We start from the raw sequence: 18329 nt of genomic DNA on the forward strand, positions 1-18329 counted from the left end.
TAACTTTCTTGGGTGGCGTAAGCCAGGGAACCTTGTTGGCTAGACTTGTATAGGCCCTTGGGCCGATAGCCTAGCACCTACCTATGAACATATGAACCTATGAACCTATGAACACATTTCTGCAGGTTACACTATTCATGCACAGATGCCTGTCTGCTTCCTGTATCACTAATTCACCTCATTTGCATGGTTTTCACCTACAAATGGGGTAAGTAGCATACAAGAGCTGTGTCCATGCAGGAATAGTGTGGGAGCACTCATGCACGTCCCGGGAGCTCATTCCTGGATCGCTCGTTGGCCATATTGTGTGCAGCAGCTCTTGCACTATTCCTGCACACCATGCAGAGCTTGCTGAATCCTGGGGTATGTGTTCTGAGCATTTGTGTTAACAAAGTACAGTAACCTCTGTGCAAGCATGTTTTTGCTTATGTATGTCCCCCAGTCTATGGAAGGATAGTTGAAAACTCCCATGACTAAGGTGCTGGGCTGTATGGCGAAGGATTTCAGTAAATCTAGGTAGGTGTTGTACTTGTCCTAGTTCATGGTAGGGGATCTATAACTAGCAATAATGTGGTATGGTACTTTCTCAGTAGTTACTTGGACATGAGGTAGTTTAAGAGAGTCATGCTGTTTAACCAGCCTCAAAGTGTATTTGGTTTTAATGAAGATGGATACAACTCCACCTTTGGTTCCTTCATGCTCATTTTGAGGTCTGAATGTGTAGCCTTGCACAGCCAGGGTGCTGTCAGTGGCCTTTAACCATGTCTTGGCAACTGCACAGACATCAGCATCCTCTAAGGTGAGGAATGCTTCTGGTGATTGCTGTTTCATGTTTAAACTCCTAGCATTAAGCAGCATAACCCTGAGTTTCTCACAATTAGATTTTGTTACTATGGGAAATTTATTGTTTTGATGTTGCCTAAAAAGGCACTATGAGGGAGGCAAGGGCATTTGCTACTATCTGAAAGCCTGGGGGGACATTTGCAAACAATCTCCAGCAAAGCAGCGAGGTCTGTCTATCATATCTTTACAGGCTGATAGATACTGGATCCCCCTGAATTGACACCAGAAGCTGAGCCAATTGTTGAAGTCAATCATGTTTTGTTTATATTGTGGCATCAGCCTGGGTGAGGGTAGGATACTTGTTAGGGTTTGGGGCATACCTGTCTGGGACTCTTAATCAGAGAATTCCATCATCTCTCTCTTCATATAGTCCAGAGAGGAATAGCAAAAATCACTCACTCCAACTCCAACATAGACTATGACAGAGTCATAATAGTACTTGTTTAGGGACTTGCATGCATGCATGATTTCTTGGATCCTGGCACATGATAGGCAGCTAACCATGACCTTCTCCTTGTTCAGTCTGGTGAGAGGGACATCTGTTTGTCTCACTGTGGAGTCACCTGTGACCAAGATATTTGATGTGTTTTGCCTTAGGGGCTTATTTGTTGAGACACATGTGTGTGTTGTTATGTACTGTGATTTAGTTTTGTTTAGTGGTGAGTGTGGGTTTTGTTCATTTGGGAGGTCACTGCTTTTTTGGTAGGCTTTTATTGAGTGCCTCTACATAAGTGGGTTTATGTGTCATGACCTTATTTTATGTGAGAGGTGAGGTTTGCATGAGAGGTGAAGCATTTGTGCTGATAGCCTGTTGATGTCAAGATTGATTTTATGTGAGAGAATTGACCCTAATTCCACAGTGTATTTGCATCTCTCACATAGGCTGTTAGTTTGCTTTAGGAGTAAATGGTTATCAATATACATGTGGCAATTGCTACATTGCCTCAAATTGACCATATAAATCAAGCTGGCAAGAGAAATGATGAAAAACTGCCCATCCATTGTGGCAGGATTTTTCTGAATGTGGCATTTGGGAAGGAAGTGGACTAGCCGGACTTAGTCACAATCAGAAATAAAGCAGTAATTCAATTAAATACAGATAACGTGCAGTGCTGGCTTAACATAAACTTATTTTTCATTTTTTTTCAGTGGATGGGTTGGATTTCAGTGCAGATGCACTTGAGACTTCCAGCTAAAGTTTCCAAATGTTGAGCAGGTCTGGGAAACTGATTGAAAAACTGTGGAAATGCAAGGCTAATATACAGGCAAATTTAAACAGTTTTAACACAACTTCCAATGGAAAAGCCCTAGTTTGAGGCTTTTTCCAGCAATCCCCAACTCAGATGGGTCTTGACCTGCACACTTCCGCCACAAGGGTGCAGGAGGTCCTCTTTATGTAAGATGGCAGGTTTAAAAGCACAGTGAAACCAAACAGTCTAGATTCAGCAGGTCTAAATCTAGACTATGCTATGTAAGGTAAGGAATATAATTTCTAGATGGGAAGATTAAGGAAGAGTCACCAAATGTCAGAATGAGAGTCCCTAGCAGTACACTACTGGATGACTTGCAGTGGTACCACTCTCCACACAAAAACTTTGCATACAGAAGGACATGAAGAGTCACACTCACGGGATTAATAATGCTGATCTGAGTCAGGCCTTCAAAGACTGGTCTGTAATTCATTATCAAAAAGGCTTGACTGCTTCAATACATGTTATATATTACACAAACTATTGGTGAGAGGAAAAACTGTGCATTATAGACATTGCAGTGCTATATGAGTATGGATCTGTGAAATAACCTTTTTGTTTTCCTTACATGTTCTCTAGTGAAAGACAAACCTGAAAGGGGCAATTGCTGGGTTTTAGTAGGAGTAGATTTGGGATGGACTCCTGATAAAGCTCATGATTATATTTTTATGGAATCCTCTTTATAGGGAGAAATGTTTCATATCTTAGGCTGTAATACGTGAGGATACATCATGCAAAAAGATATAGTTCTACTCCATTGTAGAATAATCTGTATTTAATTCACAACTGTATGGGCATGTTGATTGTCTTATAAAGAAACATGGTTCCTGTGCCAATGTAAAGGCAGTGTACTGCAAACATTTTTAAAAAATGACCGAATATGTATGCATGTAAGGCAGTGAATAGGAGCTGGGAACAGGAAGGAAGAAGGAGGGAATATGATAAACAAATGTATACTAAATATAATTACTGACAGCGACTATATGTGTATACAATACTACTGGTGATAAATTGTGGGATGAGTGCACAGTAATTACTGATAGGTTCACAGATGCATCTGTACTTGATAGGCTAATGATCTGTGAGGATTGTAAAAAACCTAGCACTACATTCCAATAGTAATTAATATTACTATCATTATATTTTGCAATATGAATCACCACAGAAGGGCTGAAGAAGTGTATGTTGGGATAATTATGTTTCTGCTATCCAAGAGAGTCACTGGTACTAAACCAGCAGTGAATTTTCAGTTATTCATCCATTCATCCAAGTTACATTTCAGCAGAGTAAAAGAAGTACTTTGCTTCACGTGATTAGAAAGACAGTTCCACAGAAGTAGTATTTTCTGTGATACATACCTTTCCTCCCAGCATGTCCTATTAATCTTGAAAAAGAGATTGAGGTTCCTTGAATGGATGTTTCTGATACCATTTGACTTTCAAATGATTAATAGCTGTGACAGAACAGGATCTGTTGTGTATCCATATGCAAGGCAAACATTGCCTGTCATTAGCCTGTATGATATTGAAATGGTCTGCATTGTTTTCATGAATTAGGCCCTTGATTTTAAGTGAGGCAGTGTTGTGTTCATTCAAGTTATAACAAGTGGTTATTCAGGTGCATACCAAAAGGCATACTCAATAACTGGCCTAATGATTGCTGAGTACAGAGAAAGTATTATCTCCCTGGAGCTTAACTCTGTACATTTAGACATATACTTTGTAATAGCAATTGACTTCCTTGCAATAGTGGATACATGAAGATAAAGAACAGTTCATTGTCAACATAGGTACCCATATCTCTAACTACAGGACCAATTTTCAGGGGGGATGTTGTCAATGCTTACCAGAAAATATTTCTTACACATACATTTATTGGCATGTAGTTTCAGTCCTTGGTTTTGGCACCAAAAATTATTTTGGGATAGGCCCTCTTATAGGATCCTGGTGTCCTCAGGGCAGTTTATGATGGCAGCAAGTCTGTAATCATCTGCAAACGTGATCAGCCAAAGTTCTTTTATAAAAGAGTTGACATCTGAGAAGTAAGTGCCAAAGAAATGTGATCAAAAGATTGAAGCCTGGGGCTGTCCACTAGTGACAGGTCTTTAGGTGGAGGTAGAGCCATCCATATATAGTTTCTGTGTTCTATTTGTGAGACAGTGTACTATCTAACAAGTAGCATAGAATTAAAATTTAGTCAATATAATTTCTCCTAGTCTTTTGGGTTTCTAGTACCATCATGGAAGTGGATCCCATTCCTAAGTGAAAGTTCAATTATAGTTCATGAAATTAGTATTGTTTTAATCTTTGATGTAACCCAAAAGTGCTGTTAGCAGCATCCGTAATGTGCACAGAATTGACTCCTATAATTCATGTGGAGTTAACATGTACTGATAGCATATCTAAATATGACTGTAAATTGCTTTTATGAGGCCCATTGCTCCTACTACTATTGGAACTGTCTGGGTATACTTCTTTTACCTTGCCCAGTTTCTGCCTACAAATTCTGGTATTTTATGACTTTGTGTCTCTCTCTAGGTAAGGAAATGTAATCTCCGGGTGTAGCAATTTCAATGATTAATGCTACTTTTGTCTTCTTTACATGGACTCCTATGTCTGGTTTCCTCACATCTGTTTTCTGAACTGCTGATATTGGGTGATTTTGTGTGGTATAAAATTCTTCATTCTCTAATGTGCTTTGTGGGTCATGCTCCCAATACTTCACAGCTGCTTCAGCATGGTAATGTCTGCACAATTCTCAGTGGAGCAGTCATGCCACGTTATTATGCGTTTCAGTATCATTCCCAGCAAGAAGATGTACCACTGTTTTCAGTTCTAGTTTACAGAATCTGCATTAGTCTGTTTCTCTCAAAAGTTCAATAGACTTTGTAAACCATCATGTATGTAGTCCTCTGTCCTGAACTGCCAATATTAACCTTTCAAGTTTTGCTTTAAATTCACCTCTCCTTAACCATTCCTGTGTCATATCCTGATCGACCTGAAATTGTTCTAGGATTTTTCTGTACTTGCAACTATATTTATGTGTTTTCCATAATGTTACTGCAGAAACATCTGGAGTTGTCACTCCGCTACAATGACTTAAAACATTCACTATGTTTGGATCTGTGCCCTACAATTGCAGATCTATACATGTAACCAGTTTCGAGTAGGCACATACCTCCTTCAGAATGAGGAGTATATAATCTTTCTATTCACTGACTTTTTATATATATCATTTGCTAAGAATGCAACTTTTTTTTTGTTTTCCATCAAACTAATCCAATACCTTTCGGGGCCCATTAATCACCCCGAAACTGTAAGTTAGAACAGGAAAAGCAGATTGGTTTATAGTTTAGACTTTCTTTCCTAGATGTCAGGGCTGTTTTCAGGATGAATTTTAGTCTTCTAAAATGTTCCTTAATGAGTTTTATTCACATTTATTCATGTTTAATTGTCAGTCCTTCATTAATTCCCAAATATTTACACACTCCCTCCTGCTCAAGTTTCTTTATATCACATTTCTGTCACAGACGGATATTTTCTTGGTGCTACAGCTTTCCTGCTTTCAATGTTGATTTATCAAGACTAAATTACATTCTTTTCTTATCTGTGAATGTTTCAGCCACTTGCAGTTGTGCTTTACCTCTTCATCTGATGAACTATACATGTTTAAATCATCCATAAAAAGTAGGTGAAAATTCTTTGCACTTGGTTGTTTTCTGGGAGCCAAATTGTAATCATGACCTAATCTGTTAAGTAGACAGCTTAATAGGTTATGGGCAAGATAAAAGAGCAGTGGGGACAAAGAGTCACTTTGGAATACCCCCTTTGAATTTTTATCCTTGGAATAATAATGTTCCCTTTATCATGGCTTGGCCGCAAAGTGGTTTGTCACTATTTCATGGTCAAAGCAATGTAATTGATTAATGTAGAGTGTACCTTATACATCTGTAAGCACTCCTTTATCCATGACTGTGGAATGCTGTTAAATGATTTTTGTACTCTATCCATGCCATACTTAGATTCTTCCCTTTTTCAATTCTCAATTATAAATTTCTTTAACAAGGAATGATCCACTGCTCAATATGACTTTCTTTTGTTACCCATTTGCTCAATTTCCATGATTGAGTTTTCTTCTAAATGACTATAAACTCTGTCTACATCAATTCTAGTATATAGCTTAAACAGGTTTACTATCATATTTTCAAAAATGTTTTTACAAGTACTGATGCACTCAAAAAACATTGTCGAAAGTTACAATAGTGACTGACCAAAATAATGAATGAAAAAAATGTCAACAATTCAAAATTGAATTGTTGACATTTTTTGAACTTACCTCCACATCTGTTGCCATACAATACACATTTTGCAGGGGTGGGGGGAAGCCCCCCTGCATCCCCCATACCCCATGCTACTTATATATACAAACTCCAAGATCATACTACAGTGAGAGAAAAGGTACATTTAGTGATCTCCACTATAGTGCGATCTGCATTCAAAATGTTGAATCCACAACAGAAAATGCTAGTGTGCATTCATTGTTATGACTTCAAAATTTTTTTTCTGAGATTTAAAATGTTGAAAGCTAGCTTTCAGGATTACACCTTCTCACATTGCTGTGTAACATTTTGATTGTAATCCGCTTAAACATTGTTGGAAGGCAATTTATTGGTCTATAGTTTTCAGAATAGCTTGCATGTTCACTCTTGAGGAGTATAGTGTTTCCTGTTGTTAACAAGGTTGGTGTCTGAATGGGTTTGCACATTTAAGTAAGTCTTACTCAGGGCTAAATCTTTGTGTAAAGATGTTTATACTTTTAGCCAGAAGTTAAGATACGGCATCTGGGCCTGGGGTTTTTCAGTTAGCGGCTTTTCTTAATTTTGTTTCAATTTCTCTGGATGCTACTTCATCCCATTTCATATCCTGTGCATTTGAACTTCTTACTGTTTCTTTTAATTATTCTGTCCTTTCAGCATCTTTGTTATGTTCCACAGGGTCTTAATAAATATTTCTCCAAATGTGTCTACTTCACTTTTTTGTGATGTTTCTATTTGTTTTGCTTTGTTTCCCAATTCTGCATAAAAACATTTTTGGGTCATCAACAAATTGCTTATTTTGTACTTTTACTTCATATCTATTTGCATGTCTTCTTATATTTTTTCTGCCTACACTGACATCTTTAGATTATTATTTGCAAAAGTGTACTTTAGATCCTGGTCTGTGCTTATACTGCTTATTCTTCTTTTGGCTGCTCCTGTTAGGGGTCGCCACAGTGGATCATCTGTTTCCATTTCTTCCTGTCCTCTGCATCTTGCTCTGTCACACCAACCACCTGCATGTCCTCTCTCACCACATCCATAAAACTTATCTTAGGCCTTCCTCTTTTCCTGTTACCTGGCAGCTTCATCCTTAGCATCTTTTCCCCAACATACTCTGCATCCCTCCTCAGCACCTGTCCAAACCAACATAGTCTCCCTCTCTGGCTTTGTCTTCAAACCTTCCAACCTGGGCTGATCCTCTAATATTCTTATTCCTAATCCTGTCCACCCTCGGCACATGCAGTACAAATCCTAACATCTTTGACTCTGCTAAGTCCAGCTCTGACTCCTGCCTTTTTGTCAATGCCACTGTCTCCAACCCATATAACATAGCTGGTCTCACTACCCTCTTGTAGACCTTTCCTTTCACTCTTACTGGTACTCGTCTGCCACAAATCACTCCTGACACTCTTCTCCACCCACTCCATCCTGCCTGTACTCTCTTATTCACCTCTCTTCCACACTCACCATTCCTCTGAACTGTTGAGCCCAAGTATTTAAACTCATCCACTTTCGCCACCTCTACTCCATGCATCCTCACCATTCCTCTATCCTCCCTCTCATTCACACACATATATTCTGTCTTAGTCCTGCTGACCTTCATTCCTATCCTCTCTAGAGCATATCTCCACCTCTCCAGGGTCTCCTCCACCTGCTCCCTACTCTCACTACAGATCACAGTGTCATCTGCAAACATCATAGTCCATGGGGACTCCTGTCTGATCTCGTCTGTCAACCTGTCCATCACCATTGCAAATAAGAAAGGGCTCAGAGCTGATCCTTGATGTAATCCCACCTCCACCTTAAATGCATCCGTCACTCCCACCGCAGATATCACCGCTGTCACACTACCCTCGAACATATCCTTTACCACTCTTACATACTTCTCTGACACTCCCGACTTCCTCATAGAGTACCACAACTCCTCTCTAGGCACCCTATCATATGCTTTCTCTAAGTCCACAAAGACACATTGCAACTCCTTCTGACCTTCTCTGTACTTCTACATCAACACTCTCAGAGCAAACATTGCATCTGTAGTGCTGTTTCCTGGCATGAAACCATACTGCTGATCACTAATCATCACCTCACTTTTTAACCTAGCTTCCACTACTCTTTCCCATAACTTCATGCTGTGACTGATCAATTTAATCCCTCTGTAGTTACTACAGCTCTGTACATCACCCTTGTTCTTAAAAATCGGTAACTAAACACTTCTTCTCCATTCCTCAGGCATCCTCTCACATTCCAAAATTTCATTAAACAATCTAGTTAAATACTCCACTCCACTGCCATTTCAGCTAAACAACTCCATGCTTCCAAAACGATGTCATCTGAACCAACAGCCTTTCCATTCTTCATCCTCTTCATAGCTATCCTTACTTCCTCCTTGCTAATCCATTGTACTTCATGATTCAGTATCCCCACATCATCCAACCTTCTCTCCCTCTCACTCTCTTCATTCATCAACCCCTCAAAGTACACTTTACATCTGCTCAACACACTCTCCTCGCTTCTAAGCGCATTTCACCCATTATCCTTTATCACCCTTACCTGCTGCACATCTTTACTAACTTGGTCCCTCTTTAGTGTCCAACCTTTCATACGACTCTTCATACACCTTATCCTTAGCCTTCGCCACCTCTCTGTTTGCCATGCACCTCATCTCTTTATACTCCTGATTACTTTCGTCATCTCTCTGACAATCCCACTTCTTTTTTGCCAACCTCTTTCTCTGTATACTCTGTTGTACTTCCTCATTCCACCACCAGGTCTCCTTGTCCTCCTTCCTCTTTCCATATGTCACACCAAGCACCTTTCTATCCATCTCCCTTACTAGCTCTGCTGTAGTTACCCAGCTACTCGGTAACTCTTCACTGCCACTCAGTGCCTGTCTTAACTCTTCCCTGAACTCCACCTCACAATTACCCTTTCTTAATTTCCACCATTTGATTCTTGGTGCTGCCCTCACACTCCTCCTCCTCTTCTTGATCACCAATGTCATCCTACAAACCACCATCCTATGCTGCCTAACTACACTTTCCTCTGCCACCACTTTACAGTCTCCAATCTCCTTCAGACTGGCCCTTCTACATAAGATATAATCCACCTGTGTGCATCTTCCTCCACTCTTGTATGTCACTCCATGCTCCTCTCTCTTGTTAAAATACGTATTCACCACAGCCTTGTCCATCCTTTTCACAAAATCCACTACCATCTAACCTTCTGCATTCCTTTGCTTAACAGCATACCTACCCATCACTTCCTCATCCCCACTGTTCCCTTCAGCAACATGCTCATTGAAATCTGCTGCAATCACCACTCTCTCACCCTTGGGTACAGTCATCACCACTTCATCCAACTCACTCCAAAATTTTTCTTTCTCATCCATCACACACCCAACTTGTGGAGCATATGAACTAACAACATTCATCATTACACCATCAATTTCCAGCTTCATAAACATCACTCTATCTGACACTCTTTTCACCTCCAAAACACTCTTAGCATACTGTTCCTTCAGGATATCCCCTACGCCATTTCTCCTCCCATCCACACCATGATAAAACAATTGCACATTGCTTTTATCACATCTATCATTATAATTATCTTTGTTGATCTGTTCCTTCTTCTATACTCTTCTATCAGTCACACTTCTTGTTCTTAATAGCTTTACAGTTTTCTCTGTTTGATGCTTCCACAATGACATTTGATTTCTTCTATTCCTTTCCCTTATTGCCTTGTGTTTTTGCAGTAAGGTTATTTGTTATTAATTTAGTTGGATAGTAATGTATCCTATTTACTTCTGTTGTATCACATACATTTCTTTTAATAGTTTTGATTACTGTGTTCATCTTTTTTATCAGATTTCTAACTTTTTGAGTCTTATTTACTTTCTGTAATTTATTTCTTTAATCAATCTTAATATCTACCTCTATTAAATCAAACAACTCTTCACTTAGATCATTTTCTTCTAAACTGAGGGCACATCCTTTGTTCTCTGTTCCTGTAGGCATACTACAGGAAGTTCCAGAACATCTTCCTGTGAGCTATTGCCTTCAGTTGCATCCTGCATCATCCATTAAACTTTAATATGGGAATTCACTGGCCTATCACTGCACAACACTGACTGTGTCAGAGTTGCCACTGTTTCCAGCTTCTGCCCTTGCTTTACAACTCCAAAAGAACTTTTCAACTGGTTTCCTACTGAAGGCTCCAGTGTATCTTCATGTGGCAATTATCAAATGCTTCACATTCCACCTGTTTTCCTTCATTTTGGGACTCGTTCCATAATGCTGTGAGTTTACCTGAGTTGGATTTTCCACACTAAATCTTTAACTTTGTAGGTAATCCATAACTTCAGTTTCTGTTTCTTTAACTTCTTCATTACTAATTCTATTTTCTCTTTCCCTTTATGTTTCCATATCCTGATGCCTTTGCCTGTATTTGTCTTCTCAACATTTTGCTGGGAGAGTTTAATATGATGCCTAAGCTGGGGATTATATTGAGCACCTTTGAAAGGTCCATATAGGCAGTGTGAACTAATTTGCCCTCATCCAGTGCCTCAGTGACTTTTCAGAAGAACTCAACAAGATTAAGAAGGCAGGAACTACCCTGGATGAATCCAGATTGGGATGGGTTGAGAGTATGTAAGTCACAGGGTTCAGTCCTGGGTCCTCTCTTGTTTGGTATTTACTTCTCAAAAGTCCAGGCTAATACAGCAGGTCTTTGGCTAATGGAGTTCACAGATGACTGCAAACTAGGAGCCATCATAGAATCGCCTAATGATGTGGACATTCTACAAAGGGGCTTCACTGAGACTGATGCTTGGTGTCAAAGACATGACCTCAAGCTCATTGCCAAGAAGTGCATTGTCATCACCCTTTGGGAAAAACACTGTACCCATGAACTACCACATAGGCGGTGGACTACTAAACACCAAAAGTGTGATAAGAGACCTTGGGACACAGGTGGACAGTAGTCTCTCCTTTGATAATCACATCACCACAGTAGTCAGGAAATCCTTCTATGTGGCACACCTCATCACAAAGGGGTTCTCCTCCAGAAAAAAAGAGGTCATTGTTCCTCTCTACTCATCCCTCATCATACCCATTATAGAGTACAACACCCCCATTTGGCATGTACCTCACAAGATACCTACAACAGCTAGAAAAGCTACAGAAATACATCACTAAGGATTACCAGCCTCAAACATATACCATATGCAGACCATCTCAAAAAACTCCAATTGTACTCCGTCACATATCACCTACTCAGAGGCGACCTCTGCCTAACATACAAAGCCATGTCAAACCCAGATCTGTTGGACATGCTACACTTAATGAAATCCCAATCTCTCTGAGCCACATTCTCCAGGGACCTAAACCTTATCACCACAATAAACAGAACATGCTGGAGGGATAGATTCCTATCCCAGAGACTTCCCATGCTCCAGAACAAACTACCCATTCATGTCAAACAAAGCTCCTCATTGGACCTCTTTAAGAAAAATCTTGACAATTGGATGGGAATTAGGAAACTCACACTGAGGATCACTTCTGTGGCTTTGCTCGACAGGGGTACAGGAAAATAACTTCTTGGGTGGCAAAAGCCAGGGAACTTTTTTGGCTAGGCTTATATAGGCCCTAGGTCTGATAGCCTAGTACCTATCCATGAACCTGTGAACCTATATCCTTATTTATTTAACCTTGTAATCAACAAAAGCCACTTCAGGTGTGCCAAAAAACATGCAAAGTTACCACATTCAGAATTAGTTGTCAGCATTCCCTTGAGTAAGCAACACAGCTGTAGCAATAAAAAGATATTTAATGGTTAAGCACTTTCATCTTTCACAAAATGTACAGACATCTTCACAACCATAAGGTTAGCTGTTCCATTGCCAAGTGGTTATATAACATGACCTGCTTGATCATGTGACTTCTGAACAGACCACACATAACATTTGAAGGTACATGAAAAAGAAAAAAACATTGAAGAAAAGCACATTAGAAAAAAACAATAAATACATTGAAACTAGGGAATACTGAGTAACATATTCATATGTAGAAACATTAAACTGAAAAATTAAAGTGATATGTGAAAAAAATATATCTCTAAAATTGTATTCAAAATCACAACCTGGCAGCTTTCATTTTCAAGTAACATACAAGAGACACATTCTCATTTATACCCAGGCAGTGACAGGAATCAAGCTTCACTTGCCATAAATGTTTCTTAGTTTCCATTATCTCCACCAAAGATCCCCTCTCAGATTTGGGCTTATTCTTTCCAAAATAATAAAATTAAACTTTTTCAAACCAGTGCAGTCAATAGAGTGTTTGTACAAAACATTCTTAACATATTTTCTTTTTATATCATATATGTGCTCATGTTTACATTCCCTTAATGCTTTCTCTGTTCTTCATATATATAAAAGGCCAAACAAGAGTGTCATAAAGCTACCTATTTCACTCCATTTGACTGACAACTTTTGTATCTATTGAGTTTAACCATAAGTTATTCTAATTTAAAAGTGTTGCCCTGCATTATATACCAGCAGACGAAGTAGCCATTGCATCTAAATGTCCCCGTCTTTTACTTTTCCATGGGGAATGATCTCTCCAACAAATTCTTAATATCTGCCCCTTGCCAGAAAATGACTCTTACTGTGGGGATGTGATTTACTCACACTGTTGTCTGCTTTAAATATTTCCCTTTTCTTCCTTACAATGTGTGTAACAGCCCTACTGCTAGTAGAGAACATGATAATGAAATTGCTACGATGTCTATTGGTGCTATGAGTTGTTGCCATTGTATAAATGCTGTCATTGACTCCTAGACTCGACCTATACAGCCTTTTTATACTTGCCAAACACTCCATTTCAAATAATTTCTGTGAGAGACTTGTGGTAAGCTTTCTCCATAAACATCTGCTTCTACTTAGAAATTTCCTGAAGCAATATATTTTCAAATTAAATCATTCCCATCATCATAACAAATTGTGCCTTAACTTCACTAGTTGTAAGGGGTGGCCATTGTTAAAAACTACAAATGTTTTAGAATTAAAGGATTGATGAAAAATTGTTGAAAATAATTTACCAATATTTTTTATTAGTTTGACATTCAAAAACTCTAAGTAATCTGTATTAATTTTTTAAGTCACCCATACGAAGGATGCTGTACTGTTAAGAAAGTCTGTACATTTTTAAGTCAGTTTCAGTCCCAAACCAAACAAGCAGATGCAGTTAAGGTAATACCTGTAAAATTTCTGACATTTGGAGAATTTTGAGGGAAACCAAACTTGTTTTCCAAAAAGCTAAGTACAATATTTGCATAAACTGGCACAGAAGCTGCCTCATAGCAATGTCTGTACAATGTAAGTAGTACTTGTCTTCAAAGAAAATAAAATTATCATGGCACACTGTTTCCACAGATGAAATAATTCATTTAAAATTAATAATATCATTATCTAGTTGTGGAACCACTTTGCTGAACCGTGTTAAACCTGTGATGTGAGGAATAACTGAGAACAAATCAATGACATCAATAGTAACACATTTAAAATTTGTCATCATTAACATCTAAACTGCCAAGAATCTTTCAACAAATACGGCAATGTATGCATAAAAGCTTTCAGTTTAAACCGATAAGAATATCTAGCTGTGTCTTACTCCACTGGCATCCACTATAGGATACATAGACAGATCATAAACAAATTTGTAGATCTTAGGTATACCAAAAATACCTGGAATGACTGGCATTTAACAGTCAAGAAATTAAACAAATCTTTCTAAATTACATTGTTTAAATATAAATCCTCTAGAATCAAGTCTATATTTCTGTATGCAATATTTAATTCATTACAATATGCCCAAGTTTGCTCCTAACATTAAATAGCAATACCTTTATGTTGTCCTGATCCTGTTTAGTTTTGTTGGAAGCTTTAGAAGACTGACTTTGCCTAAAAAAAGTCCTTATGGGGGCAGACAAGGTCTTAGCCAAAATATATGGTGCAGTAATATCCATCCCTGGCAAAGCAGCTTGGACCATCTGCCATTTCTACCCAGGCTGAAAGAGTAAATTGCAAATTATGAGCCAGAAGTATTCAGCTGTTGTCTTTATAATATATCATTTTTATAAAAATGATGTCAGAGAACCCATGATAACAGCTTATAATTGATTATGCATTTAAACATATATCTGGTTCCCTCTCTACATCTTTTGTCTTTGTGCTTCTTGTAGAATGCTGTACACACTAGCTGTATTTTTTCAGTAGCAGTCATTTTAGTCAGTTACCTAAGTAGTTACAATTAATTTAAAAAAATGAATTTATTTACATTGTAAAATTGGGAGTTTTGTTTGTTATTCTTTACATTCACCACTATTTAAATACTTACTGAAAGTACTAACTAGAAGAGAGTTAGACTAATATAATAAATAGCTTTCAGAATCTTGTAAAATAAGGAATTTGGAATTTAAGCAGCCTTTAGACTAAGATGTTATTGGAACTTTTGTCCTTTAAATAAATAATTAATTCAGTAGATACAGGTCTACTTATACTCTTCTGTTTCTTTTGCAGCTAAGTTATTGTGCACATAATACAGTGGTGGCTGTGTGTGTGTGTGTGTGTGGGGGGGGGGCAGCAATGACATGCACTTACTCAGATAAGTATCCTTTTATTTCCATGTGTAAAAAATATAAACATATTATGATTCAACAATCCAAGCTTTGTAAGTATAAAGCTGAAGATATATATGTCTGATGCTTGGTATCGAATTTTGCATAGATAAATGCACAGTGTGAATGAACTCTAATAAGCATAGACATGAATAAAATGATAGGATAGGAATAAAAATGTTAATAATATGGATGATTGGAGCTTACCGATGCAGTGATATTTTATGTGTTATTTTTATTATTTATTTTTCTTTTGAATGATCTAGAACTGAAATGACGTCTAATAAGGAAAAGGCATGATACCTTGAGTTTTTTCTGTACACTTCTTTATTTTACATTATGGACTTGCCTGAGGAATATAGAATTGTATGTGGAAACTTTTAGTAACATATGTTCTTTTGAGGCATAGCATATCATCCAAGAAGGGTGGTACTGAATGCTTTCTGAAATGTTTAAATAAACATATGTATCATATGTATTATTTAATGTTTTTTTCAGAAGATATGAGTGTTAACAATTGCATTTTACAGCATTACCTGTTTACTGTATGAAATCTATATTCATGACTGGTTTGACTGCTGGGAACAATAACACAATCCACAGTCACTGGGAAAAACCTGGAAGGAGCCATTATTTTTCCCAAAATCTAGCCACTTAATCATTTCTCTGAGTGTAAGCATTCTGTGTTTTGCCAGAGGGACTTGTGTCTCAGCTCAGGGACAAGGTCTTGACAATAAAATAATGGGATTTGGGTAGGCAGGTCAAGGTATACATGGACAGAGTAAACTAATACTGAGTAGGGAACAAGGAAATTATAGCCACAATGTTCTTTAATCAGGTAAAAATCTTCATGGTTTATGGATATATGCTTCCTTCTGATAAAGATTAAAAATATTTTCCATAAAATAAAAGAAACCAGTAAAATTATCCTATTACAATTAATGAACCTCATGGAGGTTTAAAAGTTTGGGAATAGTACCTTTCAGGAAGTTTTTTGCTGACTAAAACACTAGTTAATACACGTACCCAAAAATTAGAGTATGGAGTTATCTGTCTACAGAGATGGTAGGTAATTATGATGTTTTGAAAGGTCTCTGTACTAGGGCCACATCCTTTTTGGACTACTCTCCTAAGATATGAAAGTGGGAAATAGGCTACAGATATACATGTGCTGATTATTGCTAAATGATTCATATAACTGCATCATTAAAATATGTCATTTTCTAACATGGTCTGCAGAAATATATATTTGGTTTAGTAGTAACAAAATGACATTTAATGTCAGTATATGTTGCTTTGCGAGGCTTGGGAAAAAAATGGAATAAGTTATGCAGAGTAAATAAGTGGTCAAATCCTAAAACATATGCCATCTACATTAAAGATTTTTGAGACAATGGCAGACACTAATGTACAATTGAATTTGTATGTATCAACTAAAGTTAGAAAACCTGTAGCTAAGCTAATTCTAAATACCTTGACTAGTCATCAAAGGAAAATATTTCCACCACTTTATATTTCATTAATTTGAAGCATTACTGAATTTAGTGCTGTATTTTGCAGCCTTCAGTCAAGCCATGTGAAACATCATTTAACAATTAGAATACAGTGACAATTCTTTGTAAATATTTTAGGTATACTCTATCATTTTCCTACTAAGAAAATGTTCAGTTATAATTTCAAATCCAAAAAAAAAATCATAGGATTAGAAATCTGAAAATATTCAGAAAGGCTTCAGGAATTGTCAACATAGTCCAATTGTTAATGGTTACCTAGAAGTTACGTCTGCCCCTGAACTGTAATGCGATGGCTAATGTGCTTCTGTTTATTAAATCACAGATCCAAATTTATCTATCTATCTACATATATATATATATATATATATATATATATATATATATATATAGAGAGAGAGAGAGACACACACACACACACACACACACACACACACACACACACACACACACACACACACACACACACACACACACACACACACACACGAGCATACACACATATAGATGCAGTTCATTTCCATGAATCGTGTGTCATTATATCAGAAATTACTGGAAAAACTCAATAAAAAAAAATGTCACTGAAATCACATTTCACAGATCAGCAGTTCATAGAAAAATGTAAAAGTCCATAGGCAATCATTACCTGTGTGGTTTATGTTTGTGCACCATTAGTGATTCTAGGTGCATTTCTCTTTATCCTTTGGTTGTGTTACAATGGAGTTAGTGTGTTTAAGTAAGGGGATACTGGGATCGTGGTCAAAGCCCCCCAAGGAAGGTACAGAAAACCTTGCTCCCATGCAAAAAAAAAAAAATTCTGCAAAGACTTTCTATAAAAACTTTTTCAGTGTTTTGTGATTCAATTAAATTAGCTTCAGTAAAAAGAAACATTCACACACATATATACACACACACACACACACACACACACACACACACACACACACACACACACATATCCAACATGATGAATGATGTTTTATTAGAAAAATAATTTCAAAGAAAGAAAATCATTAAATGCTGAAAAATATAATACAAAATAAAATTAAAAACTGGATTTTTTTTGGGGGGTGCACTTTCAGCCCCCAACCCCATCTCAAAATATGTTAATTCAGACATCACACAGCAGATGGGATAAGAGATAAAGATGAGAAATTGCTAAATTCTCTGTGTTCAGCAATCTCAGTGTTAAAAAGTTCAAAGGTTTCAGCATAACAGTACATTTATAATACATACATGGTTATTTCAGTTTTGTTGAGTTTTTGTAGTGCAAGGTATGTGTTGGAACCTTATTTTATGTTTATTACTTTCCTGTATGTATATCTAATTTTCTCACTGTAGTGTTTAATTTGATTTAATTAACATATATATTTAATTCCAAAATCTTGTGGCTGATTATGCCTTAATTACTACAATAAAAGTACTTTATACTGATGTTGGAAGCTGACTTTCACCTCTAAGATAAACCGAAGACATGCTTACCTATAAGCTATCATATACATTTATATTTCATTTCCCTCATTCTCTATGAGTGGTGCAGTAAGTGTTTTTTTTTTTTTATTGCGTCAGACCGATCCACTAATCTGTCAGGTGGCATTATCTATGACAGAAACAGGCAGTTGTCACCATAGTAGAAGGTAGGTTAAACTTTCCTGGAAATTGCTGAGAGCATGAGTGCAAATAGGTTAGCCAAATTACAGTTACCATGGATATGATAGCACTGGAAGGAAC

Source organism: Protopterus annectens, chromosome 6.part0 (assembly GCF_019279795.1).
Source record: "Protopterus annectens isolate FY-2018-M chromosome 6.part0, PAN1.0, whole genome shotgun sequence".
Classification (NCBI taxonomy): domain Eukaryota; kingdom Metazoa; phylum Chordata; order Ceratodontiformes; family Protopteridae; genus Protopterus; species Protopterus annectens.